Below are 6,027 nucleotides of genomic sequence, written 5' to 3' on the forward strand. Positions count from 1 at the left end.
TTTCCAAAGTTTCAGCTCGATATTTTATTCACAAAAAAAGTTCTCAGGTTCAAAAAAACATTCAGTGAACTGAAAAACTGTGGTCGGTAATATAGGTATTTAACTGTGTCACATGCCCTTAAGATATCCCTGGGACGCTTCCGGGGCATTCAAATGTCCCAAGCGTAGAAAATCAATTTATATCCTACTTAGGACATTTGAATATCCCGAAAATATCCCAGGAATATCCTAGGGATATCCTAATTTCCACCTTGCAGAATATCCGATGGGTTATCCCTGTGATATCCTTGGGACAACCTAGGAGATAAATGGGATCAAATGAGATATCCCTGTATATCCCATTGCTTTGAGGATAACCTAAAAGTACTAGAAACCTGATAATTTCGGAAAACCCCACAATTTTCTAGCATTGCACGAAGTTACAAATAATAATAAAGAGTTTGAACGATTATATTTGTTAACTTGCCTTAATTATTATCTCACTGAGTAAACAGTAGGTAAAAAGTAGGAAAAAGTAAAAAATGTTAGGAAAAAATCGCAACTATCTAGCATTACTATAGGAGAAGATAGTTATAAATAATATTTATTTGTTTAAACAACTATTTTGGTTAAATTTTAATTATTATTACCTCGCTCTAAGTGAAAAATTGATAAAAAGTGAAAATTTTTGGAAATAATGCAAATATCCAGCATAACTCTAAAATAAGATTGTTATAAACAATAATATTTTGTTTAAACAACTATTTTTGTTGAGTTTAGATTATTTTTACCTCGCTCTAAGTGAAAAGTTGAAAAGAAGTTAGAAATTTAAGAGATACCACAACTATCTAGCATTACTATGAGAGAAGATAGTTATAAATGATAAGAATTTGTTTAAACAATAACGTTTTATTAAACTTCATTCATTATTACCGCGCTCTGAATGAAATGTGGATAAAAAGTTGAAAATAGTAGGAAAACCCAAAACCTTCTATCATTACTTAGTTATGAACAAGAATTAATTGTGTAAATAATTATGTTTGTTAACTTGCACTATAATTATGATCTTACTAAGTAAATAGTGGACAAAAGTTATCAATTTCAGAAAAAACTGTAACTACCTAGCATTACCATGGGAGAAGATAACTATAAACAACAATAATTTGTTGAAACAACTATTTTTATTAAATTTTAATTATTATTACCTCGCTCTGAGTGGAAAGTTGACAAAAAGTTGGGAAATTTCAGAAAAATCCGCAACTATCTGGATTTACTTTGTGATTAGATAAATATGAATATTATAATAATTTGTTCAAACAATTATATTGACTAAATTGCGATCATCATTACCTCAGTCTAATTGAAAAGTGGACAAAAAATGGAAAATCTGAAAAAGCACTGACACTTGCTAACATTATCCTAAGAGAATATTATTATAAATAATATAAATTTGGCAGAAACCGTGACCATTTTTTTTAAGATTACAAAAATGGTATGTGCGGCTATTTGTAGTACTCGAAAAATCGAACAATTTATGCTCACGACTTTGTTTGTTAAAAAGAAAATTAACAGAATTATAGCATTTTCAAAATACAAAATAAAAGATAATTAACATTTTAAATCAAACAACACACGATATAAAAATGTTAAGAGAACAAAAATGTTGTTTTAATCACAACAACTTTTTGATTTTTTGTGAAAAATAAAAAATCCTAATTTTCATCACACAAAAAATAATAAAAAATTCAATTTTGCCGTCAAACTATGCAAGATACGAAAAAATATGAATTTACAAAAAGTATACACCCAAAGAAGATCAGCAAATTTCTTATGAATCACTTTTTTATAGAACACGTAGTTTTTGTTTTATTTGTAAAAAACAACTTTAAAATTAAAAGAATGAATGACAAAAGTTGTTCACCTAAAAAAGAGCTACAAATTTCTTATTAATTTCTTATGAAACGCGCAGTTTTTGTTTTAATCGTAACAAATAAGTTTAAAAATATAAAAAATTTTGATTTTTGGAAAAACAACCAGGGAGATGAAACAAAAAATGTGAATAAAATACACATGTGATATAAAAGTGTTAAATACAATCTAAAAAAGTTCACATTTCTGACAAAATCGAGTGCGAAGTGCGAGACACGTGACGAGAATGTGTTCGTTAAGGCCCTAGGAGCTTTAACAAAAAAGAATTCACAATCACCAAAATATAGTTTTCGATGCTTTGACCTTTAATTTTAAAAATTCTATGCACAAATGTGGGGTAAATACAAATACCGAGCGCCTAGAACAAGGTAAAATACATTATCGAGCGCGAGAACCAACAGTCGAGGCGCGCTCAAACTTGCAAGTTTTTTCTTTCATATTTTGTTGTTTCCCGTGTCGTTTTTCCAAAATTTTTTTGTTCATTTTTTTACTTATTTCTTACGAATAGAAGAAAGTCTACCAGTGTTAACTAAAAATAATTGTTACAAAATTTGTCCATCTTCTTTGACTGCACAACTTTTGTCTATTAATCTTTTTTCGTAGCTTGTGTCGTTCGTCTAAGAATTTTTTTTATTGTTGCTTTTACGAATAAAAGAAAAACAAATGTAATGTAATCCAAGGCATAAAAATAAATATAATATAGAGATTTGCTATAATAGAGTTGTATTTTTGGAAAGATTGACATTGAAAATGCAATTCTTTTTTATTTGAAAAGGTTTCAAAAAAATATAAGATTTCAAATTCAACTTGAAAAAAAAAACAGTTCTGAACTGAAAAGTTTAAAATCGTGCAATTTCAAAAAATGTCTGATTGTATATGTTTATGCCCTGAGGAGGAAATTGATATTATCTTTCCTATAAAACCTCAGGTAAAACATGTTTTATTTGTACCTGAACTCATTTTATAGGTGGAAAACTAAAATAATGCTTTGTTTTTATATATATTTCTATGTCTTAAACACGTTAATGTTATTGCTGGGTTTTCTTTAGAATGTCGAGAGCATTGTTTTATTTTATGTTGAAGATATTTTATATGTGAAGCTAAGGTTATTGGTTCAATATTTTATGAAGGCTAAATTGAAAAACAGATTATTTTTTGTAGATTTTTACATTCTGAGCATGAATCTGATATTATTTTGTCTAAAATGAAAAAAAACAAATGTTAAAAATATTTATTAATATTATAATATTAACTAAATGTTAATTATTCTAGAATATTGAACCATTAGGCTTATTAAGTATTCAAGTTTGTTTCTAAATACATTTTCTTCTGAAATTTACTCACTAGGATGTTGCAATCAATAATTAAAACAGTGACGTTAATTAAAAGTCAGGATTACATTACGCTATGTCCTTTTTTGCATTATTATTATTATTATTATTTCACCTTAAAAGTAACTTTCAGAATATTACTTGAATGTCAATAATTTTGGAATAATTCAATTTATTCAAAGTATATGAAATATAACAGAATGGTGCAAAATATAATTCTGTTGAACTATTTACTCAAAATTTGCATTATAATTAGTTTGAATAAACATATTTTGAGGACATGGCATACTGTGGGAGGAAATGCACTTTTTTCGTTCAAAAATGTTCAGAGCCTTCAATTTTGGTCCGATTTTAAATTATTTTTTTTTAGTTGAAGTTCATTAAATTCTGAAGAGCATGACGCTCCAAACTTTGGTTTCCTCTTTTTTTTATTAATAAGTACGATAGCTTACTAACTAAATAGTTTGCTCAACTGACCATGTTTTAAGTGTATTAATGTAGAAATCACATTTAGTTACTAAACCAATTTAAAAGTTTATAATAACCATTTTTATAAACAATCCTTGGGGCAAAGTATTAAAATTTGAGATTTTTTCAAATTATGATTTCCTTCAATCTCTAGAACGACTTCAGGTATTCCTTAAAATAACAAATATTTATTAATATTTGATTAAATATAACAATTAAAATTTTTATGAATAAATTATATAATCAAATTCAAAATTTTGTCCCTTTCGCATAAAAAAGTTGTTTAGCACTGGAAATATTTAAAGCTATAAGACGAATGACTGCTAATCACAAAAATATTAGAAAAATTAACAATAACCACTGTTATTAACAATTCTTGCAACAAAATACTTAAACTTAAGGTTTTATCAAATTTAAATTTTCTTCGATGGCCACAATGTGTACAAATAATATAAAATAACAATCCTGCAAATAATATATCTTCAATAATATTTGGTAAAATGTAACAATTTCAATATTTACAAACAAATAAGATAAAAAATTTCAAATTTGCAGGCAGTGTTATGATTCATTCTCAATCTATTGCGATTGAAAACTAGACTTTTTCAAGTGAAACTGTCAACATTTGGAATTTTTTCACCTAAATTATTTATAAACATTTAAACTCTTATATTTTACTAAATATTACCAAAGATAATTTTTTTAGGAATATCCGTAGCCATTCTAGCGATCAAAGAAAATTAAAATTGGATAAAACCTTAAATTTGAACATTTTGTCACGAGAATTATTTATAAAAGTTATGACAATGGTTATTGTTAACTTCTCAAATATTTTTGTGGATAGCGGTAATTCTTCCAACAGCTTAAAACATTTCCAGTGCAAAAAGAAAATGTCTATGCGAAAAGGCCAAATTTTTTAATTTAATCATATAATTTGTTCACCAAAATTTAAATTGTTATATTTAATCAAATATTCATAAATATTTACGATTTTAAGGAATAACTGGTATCATTATGTCGATAGAAGGAAATTATAATTTGAACAAATCTCAAATTTCAATATTTTGCCACAAGAATTGTTTAGAACAATGGTTATTATAAAATTTTCAATTAGTCTTGGAATTAAGTGTAATTTCTACATTAATATGAAGCATTTTTAGCAATAAAAAATTTTTACCGATAATAAGACTATTTGCTCATTTGTTCATAAAATTTGTTTACAACAAATAAATGGAATGATAAACAAATTATTTGTATTCTATGAGTCTCTAAACATTCACTTAAGACAATATGAAGTTTACCTAATTAATTATCAAAGCGTAAAAAATTGTTATGTACAAAATTTCAAATTTTCTATACTTTGAGTGAAAAAAAATTATTAATAAATTAATAGAGGAGACAACAGTTCAGAGCGTCAAGTTGTTCATAATTTAATTAACTTTATTAAAGAAAAATAATAAAAATCGGAACAAAATTGAAGGTTCTGGACATTTTTTAATCAAAAAAGTGCATTTCCTCCCACTGTGTGGCGTGCTGTATTTCCGAGAAAAAATTAATTTTCAGATCTCATATTACGCCATGTCCAAGAATAATTTTCCACATCAGATAAACACATTGACAATGATATTAAAAATTTTGTTAATATGTACTTGAGAACGCATTGTTTTAAATCGATAAACTTATTTTAATATGTAACGACATTTTAATAGAGTATGATATGACTTAAGGCCGACGAAATTTGTTGCTTTTTTTCGGTAATAAGCTTTGTCTATTCATTTTTGCCATATCTATGGCGTCACTCGTTTTTTTAATATCGTGAATTGTTTTGCTTGAAATATTCTTTTTAGTTTTTTTGTTGTTGAAATTTTGCAAATGTCATAATCCTGATAATTTTCCTTTTATCAAAAAAATTTCGCAAGGAAAAATTGTTTTACTTTCCGGGTACTACAAATAACCGTACACAGAATTTTTGAATCTTAAAAAAAGTAGTCTCAAATTGTTTTCATTTTTCTTGGAAATAACGAGAAGTACAAAAAAATGACCTAATCAAAGTTGAAACATCAAGAAAATCTCCAAAAAACATCTCTTACTCTTTTTCAACAAACCGCATCCTTTACGAGAAAATAAAAAATCATATGTAAACAAAAATATTCCTAGCCTTAACAATCGTACAGTATTGTGAATTTTAATCTGAAACTTTTTAATTTTTATGTATTTAAATGAAATACGAGGGTAGTTCAATAAGTCCTTAGAATGACCAACAGATGGCGCGCGAATCGCTCCAAATCATCTGTTTTCAGTCAGCACCACTCCCGACTAG

At 26.7% G+C, this 6,027-nt stretch overlaps 1 protein-coding gene across 1 annotated transcript in view; it reads left to right on the top strand.

Moving 5' to 3' along the window:
- The window catches only part of LOC117166938 (lysosomal acid glucosylceramidase-like), a 40,770-nt gene that overhangs the window by 14,428 nt on the left and 20,315 nt on the right, over positions 1–6,027 (top strand). The gene's annotated exons all lie outside the window — the stretch shown is intronic.

Source organism: Belonocnema kinseyi, chromosome 1 (genome assembly GCF_010883055.1).
Source record: "Belonocnema kinseyi isolate 2016_QV_RU_SX_M_011 chromosome 1, B_treatae_v1, whole genome shotgun sequence".
Classification (NCBI taxonomy): Eukaryota; Metazoa; Arthropoda; class Insecta; order Hymenoptera; family Cynipidae; genus Belonocnema; species Belonocnema kinseyi.